The sequence below is a fragment of the Aphelocoma coerulescens genome, chromosome 7 (assembly GCF_041296385.1).
Source record: "Aphelocoma coerulescens isolate FSJ_1873_10779 chromosome 7, UR_Acoe_1.0, whole genome shotgun sequence".
Lineage (NCBI taxonomy): Eukaryota > Metazoa > Chordata > Aves > Passeriformes > Corvidae > Aphelocoma > Aphelocoma coerulescens.
Window position 1 is genome coordinate 20542158 of NC_091021.1, and position 20384 is coordinate 20562541.

A 20384-nucleotide genomic window follows, 5' to 3' on the forward strand; every position below is an offset into this window, starting at 1 on the left:
TTTATTTTTGCCATGCATTTACTCAAGCCAGAGTAGTTCAGTAAGCTTCAGCAGTAATATTTTTAAGCAAGCATAAAACAGTTCTGAGCACTATCTTAATTGCTATACTTACAGCTAAGGACTAATGAACTGTTGATGAAGAACTAAAAACCAGTGGCTATGCTTAAAACTTTTAGAATGAAATGCTTTGTTGTTTCTACTTTCTGTAGATATTTCTGTAGAGCTAGAATTGCATCTCAAGTGTTTGTTTGTTCTGATGGTATTTCCATTTGGAAATGTCATGTATTTCAGGAGAAATTTTATTCCTAGAAGATCTTGAATTGCAGCCTTTTTATTTTCCTTGCAAAGCTGAATGGAATTCTAAATATACCCCATTCTAAAGTTTAAACCTTTTTTTAAAAGCTATTAAAATATGGACTCAGAGTTAGGAAAAAAAACCCAACACCTTAAATTAATCTAAACTAATATAATAGCATATTGTGTGTGTGTCTTTACATGTCAGTGTAAGTCTAATAAATCCAACTATAAATATCCATTTCTTTTGTAGGGACTGTTAACGTATTGTAAGTAGGGCATCTGTATGCTGCCTGAGATGAAGTGGTTGCTTCTTCATTGAGTAGCAGTAGCAGCAGCAGCAGAATTTTGACTACTTTTTAAATAGGTGTTCATTGCAAAGTTCATGCCATCCTCACTAAACTAAAGCTCTTCTGTGTTTAGATGAAATAATGACCAAGGTCTAGTCCTGCAGCCTACAATTATTTGAGTTATTTTTGCTTTGTGCTGAAGTCAGCAAAAATTTATCGTGTCAGGAACTCAGAACTGGCTTTTTGTGTTTTTTGAGCACTGTAATTCCATGGCAGCTTGACTTACAATTATGTTCCTGACATCTTGCTAAGTTTCTATCTGTTTTATACGCAGTGACAAAGGCCGAGTATATTTTAAACAGAGATTTATCATAATATTTTACAGTCTCATTAAGACTTTTGGCCAGTCTGATCTACAGTTTCATCTTTTTTTAATGCATTTCCATTTTCTCTGTATTGCCTACACATACTGAATTTAGAGGAGACTTTACTTCATGAAGTGTCTGCTTTTGTTACAGTCATTTTACACTTTCATCATTATTGCATGAGATTTGTATTGAGTATATAATTTAGCTTGCTTCTTGCTCTGTGTTCAATCAAAACATGAATTTTCTGCCATAACACTTTCATAAAAAGAAAAAAAAAAAAAAAGGCACTTAAACAGGATACGGGTGTTTCAGCATGGTGTGCCAATGTGAAACGTCATACTTGTGTATGCAGGTTTGAATCCCCTGGAGCTTGGCAGTGTCTTAAATTTCTTAAGGCTGATGAGTATTTTGTTGTTTATGTGAAGGGTTTCAGGACTTCTGCTGCAGTTCATAACACAAAAGCTTCTGGCACTGTTAAGATCCTTTTTGTGCTGGCTGGAAGTCCCAAGGCAGAACAGGCAGGGAGTCAAAATTGCTGCAACAGACGTGAAATCCTGGCTACACTGACTTCAGTGGGAGTTTTGCCATAGATGACAGCGGGCCAAAGCTTTAATCCAGAAGTAGTCCTCCCTTGTTGATAATCCTAGTGTATGCCCTAGGGAAGCTTTTGCTTCATTGCTGCCACCCAGACTGTGTTTGTTTGTGCAGAGAAGATGTAAGTCTCTTATGGTTTCTCATGCTGTGCCTTTCATAAGCACAGCACTTCTGGGAATGAAATTGGGACAGAGGAGAAAGAAAACCCTAAGTGTGCACACATGCTGTCTTATTGCTTATGTCCTGAGTCATTCCCAGGAACATGGATCAAGCACTCTGACCTGAGCAAGATTACCTTCTTGAGACTACAGAGGAGGGAGTCATCAGCAACTGCAGCCAATGCATCTCCCAGTCCCTGCTTCTGCATTTGCAGATGATCCCTTTAGTGGCAGACTTGTGAAGCAACAGTAGATTCATTAATTCAGTCCATTCATTAATTCAGTCCTTCTTGGCCCATGCAGACCGAGTTATCCATGTAAATGTGATCTAGTGAGCTATTGTCAGATGCCTCATAAATTTTTATGTTAAATGACAGCAGCAAATGGGAAGTGTTTGACACTTTTTTAGTTATGTGGAAGGTGTGTGGTGCGGAGTATTAGAATTTGCATTTAATCAGTGCTGATTGAAAGAGGAAATGGTCTCCGGTTGTGCTAGGGGAGGTTTAGATTGGATATTAGGAAAAATTTCTTCATCAAAAGGGTTATCAAGCACTGGAACAGGCTGTCCATTGAAGTGGTTTAGTCACCATCCGTGGATGTATGTAAAATATGTAGATGTGGCACTTAAGGTTTAGTGGTGGACTTGGCAGTGATAGCTTGATGGTTAGACTTGATGATCTTAAAGTATTTATTTTTATGATTCTGTAAGAAGAAAAACAGGTAAAAATAACTCCTTGTCCTTTGGGAAAATATGTTATATTATTTCTGTCAGGTGAAAGTGTTCCCATTAGAAATATTCTCAAATTTTCTGTTTTCCGAGAGTATTTATTCTCTTATGCATCCCATCTAAAACATCATTTTGCTACTTTATGAAATACTTTCAAAATTCAGAATCATTTAGATTTGTAAATAATGCTCATCCTATCAAGTACAAAAAGAATAAACCATTACTGCTTCACAGTGCTGGAAGTACAAATAATCTCTGCTATGTGTTACTGTCATAAGTCTTCATTTAAAAAAAAAATTAGAAAAGTAATTAAAACCATTTTGGGAAGTTTTTGAAGAGTTAGTGTTTGCTGCCTGTCTCTGTATATCAAATGTATGAAAAGAAATTGCTGTTGCTGCTTCCGTGGTACCAGAAATTAAATTCAAAACTTGTTTACACAGCTGACAGTTATTCATTTCATTTGAAGGTGGAAACTCAGTATTTTTATCTGTAATGAACTGAGAAGGCTCGTTAACTTCAAAGCATTGCTATAGTGGTCTATCCCATATGAATGAGAATTTATAGGCACAATACATGTATCCATTATGCTTATACAAGCCTTGTGCTAATTTTACAGAAAAACAAAATAAACAAGTAATTTCGCTATAATTAACTTCACAGAAAATTACCACATTCATTCTCTTACTTCAATCTTCACAGAACTTACTTCCTTTCTACAAAGATCATAGGTGGTGGCAACCCAAAGAGCACTTGCATGTTGGGTAATCATAATTTTTTGGTCTGAATATCAGATATTGCGCTAGCTGAGCATTGTTTTAGATTTAGATCTCAATCAGTCCGTTCAACTGCTCTTGAATCTTTGAATCCTTACAACATTCAATTCCTTAGTAGAACTCAAGTATTAATGAAGTAAATAAAATAGTCTTGTATCATCCAGAACAATTAAGTGTGTACAAACATGAAAGATATATTCTGAGATAATGTTTGTGGATTCTGATACCTTTAAGGTGTATTTTGGGAGCAGAAATTAACTGAAGTTCAAGAAGTTCTGTTTGTGTTTTATCTTTTCTGTAGTTTATAGAAAAGGTTGGTCTTTGAGACGACATCTTTTCAGGAAATAATTTTTTCTTAGGGTATTAGATCTCTTATTCAAATAGGTCTGTGTGTGGCTTTTGCTATTATGTGTTTTCTAGTCTTGCACTTCTTTTTTCCCCTAAGACTTATCTGCTTATCACTAATTCCTGTTTGAACACCTTACATTGTATAATGACACTTTAAATCTCATTAGCAAGACACTGGATATTTCTTCAGAATAATTCATATAATTCATTGCATTTTTGTTGTGATAACCAGAGAATAAAACAGTCCCTATTCCACAATAATTTAACTCATTCTACTACTCTCTATATGCCAATTCTGATTTCACGTGTCTACTCCTTGAGCTATCTGCATCAATTTAATTTTTTTATGACAAAGCACTGTACACTTCTATGCAGGTCTATAAATAAAAAGCAATAAGCTGACATCTTTCACCTGCATCAAATGTATTTCATACCCTTTTTTTTCTGATATACTTGCTATTAAACGTCTGTCTCTTTATATCTATTGCCTGTCTGTATTTCCCCTGTCCCTCTGCCCCTTTTCTGTCAACAGACAGAATTTTCAGCTGCAGATGAAGTGTAATACCTCATCTAGCTCTGTGCTAATGGGTTCACACAGACATTGCAGACAATTTTTCTGCTATGGTATATAAAATAAACTGTCGACAGCCACATATTTGCTTTCACACATATCAAGTGCTGCTTCTTTCAAGAAATATGTCTATATATAGGGAGAAAGTTGAGGATCTCACTAAAATCTGTCTCTGAAATGAAGACCAGGCTAAAAACACAGAAAATAATGATGGGCTGAGATCACTGTCAACTCAAAGCTCTCAATGACCTAATCAGGCTGCTTAACGACATAGCACTATCTAAGATATTTTAAGTGTTCATGTTATACTTGTGCATGGAAATTGTCCTATGCTTATAAAATTCAGATGGACATTCATGTAGTCTTTTTTTCAGTACTCAGCTACAGATGTCACCTGCATGTAACTGGTCTTCCAGGATTGAAGACTGGTGTCAGGCTGACTGATAGCTGCCTACCCATCAGACACGGGAGCAAATTGCACTCATTGCTCTGGGACACTCAGCAGGTTGCTTTTGTTTTACTCACACTGCATGTTACTGTACCTTGTCCATGTGGCTTGCTTATTATCCCTGATTCTTAGCCCCTGATTCCTGCTCTTACTCCTAGAGCTCCCCCTTGCAGTGCAATCCCACTGAGGGTTTTGCTCACTTAGCTCCCTTACTGGCAATACTATTTCTCACACTCTAGCGTTCCAGGATTTGTCCAGTTCTTGACTTAGGAACATCCTAACTAGATTTCTCATCTATTAAACAAAACAGGAAGTTGAGCAGAGACTTTGATGAAATTTCTGTATAAGTAATTTAACACTTTCTTCACGTTATTGTTGTATACTGTTCTGTCAATCCCTGTTAATGGTGTTTACTCATTCAGGTTTTTTATAACTTTAGGTATTTTGGCCTTAAAAATATAATCTCTAAGCCCTTTAACACCTAAAAGTGCACTTTTAATTTACAACCAAAAGAGATTAAGACTTGCTCGTATACATGTTTGATTGAAGGATCTGTAAACCTAAGACAAATAACCTTGTAAATAGTGTGAGATTTTTAAGAATCACAAATTATGGTGACAATATGGTCTGTTACACCAAAAAAGTGACAGGATTTATAAATCCAAGGGAAGAGTTTCAGAGAACTAAGGGAAAGGAGTACATACTTTGGGTGTCAGCAGAAATAGGTGATGCATTTTAGTTTGAATTTTATTCTCATTTAGCAAGCTATATACGTAAAGATGTGTCTCTGGGTTGTTTTAAAATGTAAATGTGTCAACATTAAAAATAGATTATATAATATGAGCAGATGGAGGAAAAGACAACAAACAAATTCTCAATGCTGAGGTAAATCAACATGCCCTGAAGTGGTAACAATCAGATCTTTAGGGGTACTAGATCGCTTCTTGTGTATTTGTCCTTTTTTATTTCCTTTTTCAGAAGTTAGGCAAAATCCTATTAAGTTGGAGGCAAGAAGAGCTCAACTGCAGAATCACTTTTTAATTGCAAACATCATTGTGGCTGTTTTGGATATCAATTGAACTGATGGAATTCTTCAATATTACCAAAGGAGGCAATAACACTTTGCAATAACTTTGCAATATTGCAAAGCCTGGCAGCATATAGTATATTGTATAGTATCAGTATGGATGCAGTGCTCAGGTTTATCCTTAGAAATATATATCTGAAGGTTCTGATTCTTTAGATTTATCTGTGATACTAGGGTCTCATGGGTACTACCACACAAGCTTCTAGTCTGTGTAACTGAAATGTGAGATCATCATCTAAACAAAGAGAAAACACAAAACATAACTCAGTTTAGGGCTTTCTTTTGCTTTAATACTTTGATGACTAAGTCTTTATATATGTGTGTTTATGAGATCTAGCATTTACTGTAGGCTTGTTTTGTGTAACAGCATGCTGTATCACTAATTGTTATTCTTAGTGGGTTTTTCACTTCCTATTTTTTGGAAGCTGTTTGAATGCCAAATAGTAGCAATCATCTGTCAGATAATAGATAGGAATCTGGGATTGTAATTAAATGTAGCTAAAGTACATGCACTTAAATACTAATTAAACCACACTGACTCTGAGGTCATAATCTTGAGTGATTATACCACGCTCAAATCATGAACAGATCTTGTCAATATAAGATTTTTTCTTTCCTATTTTTTTTCTTGCATAGAAAATAACTAAGTAGCTCTCATTCAAAAGAGAATGCCTGTCTCAAAATTCTTACAGCATAAACAAAGCCTTTTGAAGGATTTGATCTTCCACTATTGGAATGCTATTCCAAATTGTTCTTGTGTTAGTTCGCAAAGTGTTTAATTAGTTTTATGAGGATTTTTGTAATAACAGTATGTTAGATCTAAGACAGGAAACAAGGCTATATTTACAGTTCCCAGAACTTCTCATTGGAACAGTTTTCATTCTGTTGCTAGGAGCTTAGCCAAACTTTTAAAGTATTTGGGCTGAAATGTGTTGTATTATGATACTGACTTTAATTATGTGAGAACACTCTATTTTTCTCCAACCCTTTCCCTGCCTGCCTCATTCAGGTCACAAGATGGATAGTACTCATTTAACAGACAGTTTGCAAATATGTCATTTAAAGATGTGCTTCATTCAGTGTGTGGCCCCCTGGCTCACTGCAGCATTCAAATCTTTCTCTGAATATGACACTATTGATTTCCTCATAAGACTGATGGGCTCCATCAAAACGACAAATGTTAGTGTCTCCCTTTTATAATACTCTTGTGAAATTAGTGTTTATTATTATTTCTGTTTTACAGCATGGTACTATGGCACAATAATATATCCTCAAAGCAAAGACCAGTTTGGGTGACTAATGCAGAATAATCATTGCCTTCTTTCTCAAAGAACACAATTTTTAATATTTGTCCAGAGCTGGAGTTTTTAATACTAGCAAGTCAAGTCACTTAACTTGTACTTATGAATTCTTAAAACTTCTGCAAACCTAAGTGTTTGTGTGCCAGACTGTGTGCTCAGAATACACAGCAGTTTTGACTGCACCAGTGTGCTTGGGTTCATGCAGGAAGCAGCGGCAGAATTTAAGCCAATTCAGTTCTCTGCTCTACTTTCTTTAGCATAAGACCTAGACCTTCTTTCATTCTGTAGCAAAGGAAAGTGGGATTACAAACATCAAGGTCATTCTCTACACAGCTGGCTTTCATCCTCTGAGTCGAGTCGAGTAAATCTCCCCACACTAAGGGTAGAGAAAGTCTCCCCTTTTCACGTGACACAGTGCTATAATCAGTCATTTATTACAGCTAAATAGAGATGGTGTTAGCAAAAACAAGTCAGCAAATCATACTGAACTGCACCCTGAAGCAGCTGTTTTACCAACAGTGTCTTTCAAACTATCATTCAGAATTTCTGCTATTTTTCAGTTTTATGCAACTACTTAGTTTTATAAAACTTGGTGGTTTTGTTTTGTATTTATCCTTCATCAGTTTTTGTATTAACATAACCATACCCTTCATAAATCATAGAATCATAGAATAGTTTGGGTTAAAAGGGACCTGTAGTTTTAACCCCCCTCTATATATATGTAGATTAAAACCATTAAAAGTAAGCCTCCTTGCATATTTAGATAAACCCATTACTGAAGGTGAAAGGGAGGGAGAACCCTAATTACTCTTTCTCAGTAACAATTTTCATGAGACTGCCTGAAGACTCTAATCAAATGGAGAGATTTTGTCCTGCTGAGCAACTGTCAGTACAAAGGTTCTAAACTAATATTAAATGTCTTTCAGCAAAATATTGTGTACATCTGAATAAGAATTTTTATTTTCTGTACAATATTGTAATAAGAAGTATTTCTCTAGAAGTAATCTTTCATCAGCTGTGCTTGGAATTATTAAGTAGATTGCCAAAAGGAAAAAGAAAACATTTAGACAATGTAGTGTTGCAAGGTGACACACAATTATAGACATGCAGCGGTATTAGCCAGTTAGATGTTATTAGGTTTTTTTAACTTCATGGAGCTTGCTTTAATGTTCAGGAAAGAAGACTGCAAAATTAAAAACATATAACTGGTTGCAAAACTATTTTCATAACCCAAGGAAAAATAACTCTGTCCTGGAAGATGAAAGTTCCAAATGTCTGGGATTCCTAATAAATAAAATACAATTCTTCTTTCTTCCAATGAAGTATGCACATTAATTCTGTGTGTATTATTCGCCAGCAATTGGAAGTAAGCTGGGTAGAATTTTCTTTCTATAATCAGTGTCACTTATGTACATCTCTGTGGCAGTGCTATTGCAGGCTTACTAAAAGGTTTTTGAAGAACTGCTGACAGATACAGATTGTCCTGATGAACCTATCCTGGCAACACGGATAAAAACACACCTCAAGGAGGTTCAAATCACTGGACCACTGGAATTTATTTCAAAAGTAGCAGTTTTCACAGCTAACTCCTGTATTTCTAAAGGGAACCATAAATAGGACCAAAGGGAAAAATCACAGGATATGTATTTAGCTTTCAGTACTTCATCTCCACTGCTTAATGACATGAACTGGTCAGCAAGGGCACCTTAAGAAGTTTGAGCTAATAGGCCATCAGGTACCTATAGTGTATAATGTATTTGGAAAGGAGATGTAAGCTCTGACATCTTGTAACCAAATATCTATATTTGTACTAGAAATCCATTTTGGTTATTTTTCTTTTAGTTTAAAGGGCAACCGTATAAAGTAATTTAAGCATTTTTCTTGATCTTACACAGGCACTCACTAAAGCTTTCTTTTTGCTTAAATAGTGAAAGTGATGTGTTTCTTCATGGCATCTCGGAAATTCATTGCAAGATTCACTGGAATTCAGTGTCTTAAAAAATGTGGTAGGAACATTAAACCCAATGACAGCACAATTTAAAGTGAAGTTGCTGTGGTGGTACCTTGCTATGGCTCAGGAGCTGACATCAAAATTGAGTTGAAGACACCTATGTTAGACAAGAAGCTTCCTTAATGAGGCTGTAAAAATTTTGAAATTTCACAAATTGCAGCAAAGGGCATGGAATAGTTTATAATGTAGCTTTCACTAGCAGCCTGTAGTTTCTTAACTGTGGCTAGCCCAATGACATGAAATGTATTCCAGTTCCCTCTGGGAATGCCTTGTGTGCTATTGTCTGAGGTTTCATCCACACCAAGATAACACATAAGAAAGGGAAAATCTCAGCTCCTAAGGTGAGAAGGAAGGAAAGGAAAAAGACCCTGGAAGGAAAAAGACCCAAAAATTGTCTACATGCAGTATACCTCTGAAGAGATAATAAAAAATGTAACCAGTGCATAGATTTCCAGCTGGAAAAAAGCATTAACTGTTTGGAGATGTGAAGAGTAATGATCCTAGAATAATTATTCATATTACTGGGGGAGAGAGAATGGCTACAGAATATGTAAAATGTGTAAAATTAATACAAAAATATCCCAAAATAGTTTTTGACAAAAAAAAAAAAATCCAGCTTTTCCCTCCTGTTTTTTTTTTTTTTTTTTTTTTTTTTTTTTTTTTTTTTTTTTGGTTTTGGTTTTTTTTTTGTTTTTTTTCTGGTTAAAATGCATTCTAATTACTGTATTTTTCCACTATTCTGAATCAGTACTGTGCTTCAAGTGCTTTTTCATTGTAAACCACTTTTCCAACTGCACCATTCCCATTTTGTAAACAAGAGTGGCACTAACACAAAGATCAAAGCACAGTGGTAAGAGAATGTAACTAAAAAATAACCATGAGAAAATGTGAGCTCTGTCCTGGAAAGGAAGATATGGCTAAATTGTCTTAGTATCCACTAGTGGAAATGGAGCAAAATTTAGAAAACTTGTTTTTCATTTGTACATTTTTTAAGAGTTGTTTCTCAAAGAGACAAATTCTGAATGATTTCTTTGGAATCCAGTGGAACTATTAATTCTAGAAATCACTGAATTTTGAATCAGATCATTACTAGTATTAATAGTATTACTGCCTTTGAGTTCAGATTAAGTTAACCATTGAGGGGTGAGTCGTGTCAAATTCATCCCTCTGCAGAAAGGTTTTTGTGAGTATCATTTTGATATTATTTCAGTTCTAATTCTTAATGCTACAGTCCTGAGCAGTAATTTGATGTGTTTTGCTGGGTGGCTGTGTGCAGCTAGGCAAATCTTTTACCCCTCTCAAATTTGTGAAGGAGCTCTGCAACACTACTGCCTTTTAACAGTGGCAGGTCTCTTGTATTCATTGCACATCTCTCAATACCTGGTGTTTACCTTAAAGTCCCAGCCGCTAAATTCACGTTTTAAAAAAATTCTTGGGTCCTTCAGACTGCAAGAAGGCTGAAGATATGAGCAAATAAATGTATGCAAGAAGATATGAGCCAAGTCTTAAAAATCTGTAATAAATCCAGAAAAACAAAGCGAAAAGGCTTTAAGTTCTTGGCATGTGATGGGAATCTGTACAAACCCTTGGAGGTCAGTTATGTGAAAACTCTGGGGCTCTGGAAGAGGTGTGTGATGTGTACATTGTACACTTTTGTACATTTTCCATCATCTTCTTCCCACTAAAACCCTAGCAGTTTTAGACTCACCCTGCAATGATGTAGCAATTAAACAAATGATTGCCATATTGCTTCAAGCAGTGCTTGGAATACTTGGAAAAACTGGGTACAAGGAACATGCAAGAAAAAAAAGGCATCTGCTTTTGTTACTACAGTGTTCCTTATTTTGACTATGAGGAGAAGAATAAGATCTTGTTTGGTCATTTGAGCAGGTCAATAATTGAGATTGTACTTTTATTGGTAGGCTTAGTTGGTCCTGAAGAAAAAATAACCCTTAATATTTGTACAGATTTTAAAATTAATTTATTTCATGCTGTTTGCTTTTTATGGATGTTTTAGCAAAGAAACTTTACAGGAGTGTTCACAGAATAATACAATTTAAGTTCATACTGGAGAGGAGGCTATTTGGAGAATTCATACTGGTTATAAGAATAATGTTCGTGCAAACACTGAACAAAGTCTAATACATGGCTTAATTAGTTTCACAGACTAAATTTTGAATAATAAACATTCACAATGGGATTGAGCTACAAAAGAGGAACTGTGCAGAAATTATTCAGCAAATAGTTGTAATGAATAATAAATATGAGAAAATTGTGATCCACTCATAGACGTTTCATCAGTAAGTAAAAAAGGAAAAAAAATCTCAAGTAAATTATAAATGGCAAGTAAATTATTAATCATTTCCACAAATTTACTGTTGAGCTCATGTGCTGACTTTGGAATCACTCATAGTAGGTATGTGATTTCTTCTCACTTGTTTTGTTATTTTAACATGACAGGTTCTGAGTTCAAAATGCAGATACTGCTCACAAGAGTAATAAACTCTAGTAAATCATAAATCCTAAGCACCACACTGCTCTTAAGGCGTTGATATAAAATAAATGAAAGGCTGTATTTGCCTTCAAATATAGAAAAGTGCTGGTTGACTGTGCTGGACTATTTATATAGCTGAAGGTAAGCATATCCCCAGGTGTTTGCTGGATCCTGGGTTGGATTGCACACAGGTAGCTGGGACAAACTGCATAGTCACAGCTAGTGAATGAGAAGAGCGTGGCCCAAGCTCTCATTTTTGAAGTGCCACATATAGTGAGGTACCAATTTCTGGTAGTAACAGCTGCATATTTCACTGTGCTTTAACAAGAGGGGTTTACAGCTCCCATTTTCACAGAATCTCACAATAGTTGAGGTTGGAAGGGATCTCTGGAGGTAAACTCAGGGCCACCTAGAGCTGTTTGTCCCTGACCATGTCCAGACTGGTTTTGGCTGTCTTACTTCCAGTGCACTTGGGCTTTCATGCCAAAGGGGTAAATGCTGCTGCTGGATTACCATCCTTGGAGGGTCCCTAACCATCATAAGTGGTTATACCCTACTTACATGCTACTGAGTGAATATGGTCATATTTATTGGTTGAAGGTCATTGCAGGGAAAATGGAACTTTAGCGTTATAGGAAGCTTCTTTAGGCTTTCTTGGCTTTTAATTAGTTACCTGTAAATGCAATGAGTACACACCTGTGGCACAATGATTTCTCGTTGTTTATAAAGTTTTTGTGAGAAATCATTCTGAAAATTAGGAATATATATATATTAATATTTATTACGCTAAAATACACTTTTAAGCAAAAAGTAGAATTATTCCATTACTGGAGTCACACACTGCACATAAGTAAATAAAAATGATGTTTTTTCCATGACAATGTTTATCAGTAGAATTTCTGACATGTCTTACTGGAATAAACTATCCAGGAATTGGAGTTCTACAAAAATTAATGAATACTAAAATAACATTCCTTGGGAAAGTCACAGGACTTATAGTTTGGGAATCCATTAATTCATCTATGATTATCAATAACTGGTAGATTTTTGTGCTTTTCTCACATTTTTATATGCAATAAAGCCAAAATGCAGTATTGAGAGGATATTTCTTCCCACAAGGACATATGCTGGTTTTATAAATGACTGTATTACTTTCAGATCCCAGTTTGTATACCACTGAGAGTAAAATGTGTTATCAGCCATACATCTATATCACACATTTAGAGAGAATGATAAATGGTAGTTTACCACATGTCTTTGAGAACTACTTTTTTCTCAACTTCCAGAAGCATTTATTCCATTCCAGTCCCCGAAAAGATTTTTTGAAAGGTTTACTTTCTTATGCTTTTTTTATCTTCCTATTTTTAAGATCGTTTAGATTTCTGGATTAATGTGTACCATTAATGTCTAAGCTTTGGGTTTCATGTCTCTACAGTGTTTAAGAAGAAAATGGCAGTACTATTTGAGATCTTACTGTACATTCGTACTGCTGTTATGCCTGTGAATGTCATGGTAGGGCTGGATGAATTTGGTGTTTAATTGAAAGGATGCATGTTGTTATTAGTGAACTAGAATTCTATCGCTGAAAAAACTGTTCCATTATTTTTCATCTCTTGCAATGGACTGTGATCAAAATTCCTTTCTTAATGGAAAATCTTGTGCCTGAAAACCTAGTACATGTAATGTTCATTACGAGACTAGGTTCTGAAATATACATAGAATGTGTGAACAGGAAACTGTAAACTCTGCTTTTAAACATGTATGACCAGGAAAAAAAAAAAAGGGCTTCAATTTAATCTATTCCTGGACCCATTCCACTGTTATTGAGCACGAGAAGCAATCACCTCTTCTGACTGCAACAAAGGATGAGATAAAAGCTTTTCAATTCTGGGTAACAGAAACTGATGTCTAGAGTGCATGGCAAGTTTTATCTTATCTACTAATTCCCAAATGCTAATCTTTTCACTGTTGAATTATAACATTCCTACACTGAACAGAAAGAAGGTGGATGAACTTTACACCTTTTTTGCCTCAGTCCCCAAATATATCTGTTGGTGGTTTTTCAGAAAATCTTAAGATAACATCTTAAATTTCCAGCACTGATCTTTGCAGTTAGAGAACTGTTTCAATTTATGCTTTGAGACAGTCATCCTTGCTTCTGAAAAAATGGAAGAGTTTACCTACCTTTTCAGATAAAAGTAAGCATTACTTAAGATGAGGAGTAACACAGTTTCCAATATAGAAGACCAAAATGCCAAGTTATATTGAATTGTAAAGTTATAGAAAAACTGTATGTTCTCGTAATTTTGGATATTGTTTCATGACCTATTACCTATGTTTCTATTATTATGTCTCTGCACATAAGACCCTAATAGCAGGTATTTGCTAAGTGAAATGCTGATGCTGCTCCCAATGTTATTTAGCTATTTTAGCCAATGAAACTGTAATAATGTGTGTCGATTTTAAGTTTGGAAAAGGTTTCCAGTGGACTAAATCAACTTAAATCTAGCATGATGGATGATGTGAGAAATGAATGAAGAACTTCTTTCATTTTGGAAGTATTATACATTAGGCATTTTTAATTGCAAAGTTGTGACATTTCAGTTATTCAGTCTTATGCTTGAACCGCGGTGTAAGGAGATGGTAAATGGAAGACCTGAATGTTTCAGATTGGGCTAATTTCTATGCTTTAGCCTTCAGCAAGTTGCTGGCTAAGTGAGTAAATGTGCTGACAGAAAACCAGGGAAACTTCCTTGTGAGAAGCTGGTTCTCTTAGCTTCCACTGAAGATCTGCTTTTGAATTCTGCTATAATTTTATTGAAATCATTCAGTTCTCTACATAATGGTCTGATTTTGACAAATTGGCAAATTCTCATTAAAATCCCTCAACTTCTGGTGTTCTTTCTCTTTTCTTTTTTTGATGCACTGTTATGGGACAGCATGGTCTAGAGGTAGTGCTGCTTTCCACTACCTCTGCTGTAAGCAGCAGTAAATATTTAGGTGGTAGTTGTTTTCATCAGTGCACACCTGACAAGACTTTTTCTTTTTAAACAATTGTCAGAAATACATATTCTTAATATATACTGAAAAGTATAAAATTTCCAGCCAGACAAGGTGTCAATTTGATGAATAATATATGGGATATATTTGACATGTTTTCAAGGTCCCATTAAAAGGAAAAACACTGGACTTCATCATATATTATATTTACTGTTATGGTTATGTCCTTATATATTTGATCTGATAATTTAATGGCATATATAATGGAAGTTTTTGGGAACATTTTTCATCCTAAGATAATCAATTTTCAGTCTAGCTCTTCATGTTCATGAATGGCTGCGTTAGATTCCTGCTGTTCAGACTATTGACAGCAGCCAGAGAAGGAATTGTCTTGATACCAGGCCTTTAATTCTGAACCATGTACACAGGACAAAACAGGATGAGGGTTTAGCTATCCTTTTCAAATAGTTTTGTAATGCAGACCTGATCTCAAAAGGTTACTGTTGTAAGTTTCTCACTCTTGCATCTCTCTGCTTTAATTTAAGACATTTCCACTGGGAAGCAGCAGTCAGCTTTCCTCATTTGATATTTACTTTATTTCCTCTGTGATTTAAACCTGCCTACATGTCAATTTTCTCACCTCTTTAGAAAATTCAGTGATTGCTTTTTCCCTTCCACTACAATGTCTTGTTTCTAGGGTCTTTATTTTTTTTCTCTTGTATAAGTTGTCATGTTTCTAGTGAACTTCTTGGAAGTTTCTTTGCTTCTTCAGTTAAAAATCTCATCAAAGTTTGAAAATAGGACTGACTTGTCACAGTTCTTGTGTGCTGAGAGATTAGTCAATGCTGAACTGATATTCACCGTAAACACCCAGATTTCCTTTTTAATGCATATCTGGAGAATGTTAAATAAATGAGAGACATTAGAGTTGCAGTAAATAATACAGTAGCAGTAAAATAACCGAAAATGAAGTATAGGCTTCTTTTGTGTTTTCTTGCTGTAAGAGAGAGTGAGCTATTCTAAGATTCCTATGGAACAGTTAATAATGTTGTTAATCAAAATGTGTCTGAATACTTTCTTAAACAGAGCTACATACACTGCCTGTGATTTACAATGGGTTTTGTTGTTGCCTTCAGGGTTGGTGCATTGCAGTTGCTGAAAATTATTCAATATCTAGCAGTTGGCTCAAAATACATTTTTTGTCTTACTTTGCTTAAGTTGTCTAATTTGTATTCTTTTAGAACTGACGTTTTTCTATTTTACAGTTTCAAAAATTTCCAGTTGATAAGGAAGTGCTTACAGAAGTGTAGGTGACAGAACTGCTGACTTCTAGATGCTTTTGCCTTCTGGCCTTTATCAGCGCATGAATGACTTTTAAGACCTAGTTTTACTCATTGGTTCTTACTGAGAAGTAAGTTAAAAGGTACTGCCATAGCCAGTGGAACTTAGTAATAAATACTAGTTTTGTTTTGGTGCTGCTGTTATGCTCTTCTGCTGGCTGGATGTCATAATTTCACATCTGATTTATATATTTCAGCATCAGAGTCTGTTTCCTCTCCCTTTATGAATATATTTCAACATGGGATTTGGGCAGATGTGTGTTCTGACTTTGTCAACCTTTTGCACTGGGTGTTATCTCTCTGAAATGGCCTTGCAAACTTAGATCCTCTACATTTAAGAGAGGGGGACATGTAGAAGAGGTCTTCTGGAGATATACAAGTGCCCAAGAGATCAGTTGAGCTGTGGAGTCACATTGCTGACCAAAATGTACTGTCACCAGTGCTTCAAATAGTAGGCTGCTGATAAAGATCAACAGGTGAATTGTTGTCAGTGGAGGAGAAAGGCTCCTGGTAATCTTTATCAATTACCAAACTCGGAAGAAGTGGGGGGATAGCCTGCTGTTTCATGAATGTTGATAACATTTTTGCGCTAGTCAGTGCAAGTTCCATTTCATTATGAACAGAATCAAGGTAAGAATTCTTGTTCTACCTTAGCTGTACAGGATTTAGTGGAATCCAGACCATTTCTCTCCTCTTACAGCTGAAGTCCCCAGAGCTGTGGAAACGAGCCTTTCTTGTCTACTGAGCTGAAGGATGAGCCACAACCACATCAGTTTTTTGGGGGGTGGCTGGAAGGGTTTGGTTTTGTGATTTTCCTTCGTGTTTTTTTTTATTCTTTTAATCTCAACACTTATCTATCCATCAAAACAGCTTTATGCATTAAGATGCTTGTAAAAACATTTCACAGCAATTCTCTGTGGGCTTCCACACCTCCTGTAGTTTTTGCCTCCCCTACGTATAGGTCCTTGCCTTATTTATTATTGGTTAAATAATTAAAACTGCCTGTACCAAAACCCTTCATTGTTGCAAACTGCTACATGTCATGGTGATGGATTGCTAAACAAATGTTTTCAGTCATGTAGTAATAATTTTAAAAATTACAAATGGGCATTAAATGAATAGCTAGCAAAGTAAAAGGATTGTACAGTCAAAGGTCAGAATAATTGTGGTGCTGTGAGTACTTTTCAAAAGGTTAACTCATCCATTTTAACTTCAGTGGCATTTTGGTGGCCTTTTGGAGAAGCAAGCAGGTCTGTACCAGTGCAAGATTAAAATATGCTTGACTTGGATTTTAGAATACTTTGGAAGAAGATCATGAAGGAATTTTTATATTCAGATTTCCATGTAATTTAACAGCAGTGTCCCTACATATTTCTGAAATTCATTTAACTTTCTTGGCAAGCTTTTCGTGGAAAAGGAAGAAATTATAATTTTCATAATTGCGACTTGAGATTTATTTTCCACTCAAGGTCAGGCCTTCTGTTCTTTAGGAAACAGGTTTTGGTCTGACAGATGCTAAATCTCGTAATTAGTATAAAAATCATTAACTGATTGCTCAGCTGGTGCTCCTGATCCTTAAGGAAGCTATTGAGAAACATTTTTAAAAATAAAACCACGTGAATAGGTAATCTCAAGCTGGATAATTAAAAATGTTTGTAGGTGCTTCTGTTTTGGCATCAATTAAATTATAAGCAAATTATCATATGAAACAATATATACATTCTAAGACATCTTAAAAGTGTACAGATATATCTGTTTATAAAGAACAAATGAAGCAACAGGACGAAGAAAAGTAAGCCCTTCCAAATATATATGTTCTCGTTTCCAGAAGAACAAATGAATTATGCTTCTACAGACACACAACTCCTGGTCTGGACTGTAGGCAGGCATGAAGAATCTTTATTGTTAAGATAGAAATAATTATAGCAGTTGTGTTGACACTTTTCCTTACTAGGGATATCTTGTTAAAGGAACAAGTACTGTACCCAGCTGCAGATTTCAATTAGGCCTGAAGGAGAGCAAGACAGTTTTCTGGGGTCACAGAATTTCTTGTAATCTTGCTGTTGTCTTGGATGATATTTAAGGACCTTTCTAAATTGTCTTTCTGAGCTGTACTCATTATTTGTGTAATTCTACTTGTGGTCTGCTTTAATGTTGCTGATATTGCATGGGTTGGAATGGATTAGCACTGATTACACATTAAATTCAGTATGTGTAGAGGGATTCCTTGTGGAATATAGGATACCCTAGGAGAGCTTGGGCATCCCAGGGCTGTTGCAGAAGTACCCCTGACGGGGCCTCAGGCTGAAGATAGGCTTGCAAGGCACCTGCTAGCCAGCAGCCTTGAACAGCCTTGGGAAAAGGTATACACTGGTCAGCTCCCCCGCTGCTTAGAGGCTTTCTCTTGGGAAAGGGGCGTGAACTTTGGAAAAAGTAAAACTTGGTGTAACCGAACAATAAAACTGGAGCACGATGCTCAAATCGTATCGGTGTTTGTATCGTGCCTCTGGCTGGATTCCCCTGCTCCTGGGACCCCCCCCGCAACAAGTATGCATGTCATAATATCAGCGGCAAATAAACTTCAATGCTTGCTGAGACATTTTAATTAGAATTTTCTGTATCATTAAGAACATCTTTGCTTTTGGTCCTGCTTTTCTTAGCTGATATTATCTCTGCCTCATGTATCACTAGAGACCCAAAATTGGAATATGTTTTCCTGGAAATATGTTACACATATATTCTTAAGGCATTTATTGAAAGATGGTTCTTACTCTTTGGATGGATGCTCTATCCACACTGCATGGCAGGAAAAGGCAGTGAGTGCAGCCTGTATAAATCTGCTGTGTTAGGTGCTCTCTGATCTCATTTAGCCCCCTCCCTGGCCTGACAATGAATGAAGTTACAGACCATTGGGAAGCTGAGAATGATATGAGCTCTTCTGTGTGTCTGATGACCTTCCCCCTATATCCAGCTAGATTTCAGGGACTTGAGTTTGCCTGGTGTATAAGCACAAGTGCAGCATAGAAGCCTCAGCAAACATAAAAAGTATTCTTTGCTGCTAAGCCAATGAATAAGTGAAAAGCCTTTACAACCACCATGGAACAGGAAATGTGTGCAGAGCCTCTTGACTCAGGACATGTTGGTCTTCCTAGATGGGTGGGGTCTGTTTTATCTAAGTAGCTGTTGCTTACCAAGTTCATCTCCATGAGATGGTGCTGGTGGTGTCCAATCAGCAAATAGTGAGTCAGGCCTGGATATCCTGGACAGGAATAAAGTGTAAGATAGATATATGATTCCTGAATTTCATATGCTTGCAGTGTTAGCAAGCAAACTCTCATTTGAATGCTGTCTTTTCTGTGTTGTGCTTCACAATAAATTAGTGTGTCCCTGAATTTAACCCAGTGCTATATTCAGACTATCCATTAAAATGCATGTGTAAATAAACATAGATAACTATAGCATAATGCAGGGTTCTATGAATTTCAGTTATGGCAGCAGAACAAGAGAAGACTTGTTGAAGGACACTGATTGAGTGAGAAATAAGAATTGAGAGAGGGTGCTATTAAAGGTGATTAGGATTAAAAGAAGAGTTACTTCTGTAAGTGAAAGACTCTGATTGCATAGGCTGCAAGGGGTTCTATCTATGGTCTACAGTACAAAGCATCCACACAACCCTGGCAGGATTTCATGCCCAACTCAGCTTTAGGAAGCACTGCCTTACCCACATGAGATTGACATCTTAATCACTTACAATGTTGTAATGAAGACCAGTGACATCCAGCTTCCCAACACTTCATGATTCATCCCTTACTCAGGTTCATTATCCAGCTATTTTCCTTGCATTTCCTCTATGTCCTACCATCATCACAAACCCAGCACACTGTAAAGCAAACTTCATTTGCCCTTCCTCATGTTTCACCACCAGTTTTTATTTCCAGGTCCTGTCCTTTTTTCTGACCAGGTCATGACGGACAGTTTCCATAATGTTTTCCTCTCTCCCTTGTTATTGAAGCTTCTTTTTCTTGTTGTTCTCACTTGTGTCCTCTCTGACTTCTCGAAGATCAAGCTCTTTTCTAATTCCCTCTCCTCCCCATGTCATACCTGTCTACAACAGTTGCATTTCCCTTAGTTTTCCTCTCCTGCCTTATTCACTGCTTATCAGTGCTCTCCCCATCCTTCTTCTTTGATTTTTCTATTTTCTCTCAGTCTCTTAAAATAGTCATTCCTGGATCATGGAGGGAATGGAGCTAGTGGCTGCTCATCTGAAGGGCATGTGCTCAAGCTGATGCAGCAAGGTATGGCCAGAGCAGAGTATTGTGGAAGCAAGGTAGACTTGCATCCAGCTCCCTTAGACCATGGGCAGAATGAACCCAGGGTGCCCAGGAGAGACCCAGCCTTCTGTTTCTGTGTGTTACCCACACTCGGTAATATGCTCAGCTCATGACTACACCTCACATCAGATGGGCCTAAGCAGGAAGGAGAAAAGGGAAAAAGAAGTTTTTTAATCAGTGTTTTGGAGGCATGGCCACACTGATCTGACTGTAATGCTTCTGTTCTCCAAGGCAGCTGCAACTGCTTTG

General features: G+C 36.4%; 1 protein-coding gene across 2 annotated transcripts in view; it reads right to left on the bottom strand.

Annotated features, from left to right (window-relative positions):
- B3GALT1 (beta-1,3-galactosyltransferase 1) overlaps positions 1-20384 on the bottom strand; it is a 185724-nt gene that overhangs the window by 57027 nt on the left and 108313 nt on the right. For both annotated transcript variants that reach the window (XR_011151962.1, XM_069020768.1), the window contains exon 3: positions 18996-19063. The gene's annotated coding sequence lies outside the window, so the exon portion shown is untranslated. The remainder of the gene's footprint in view (positions 1-18995; positions 19064-20384) is intronic.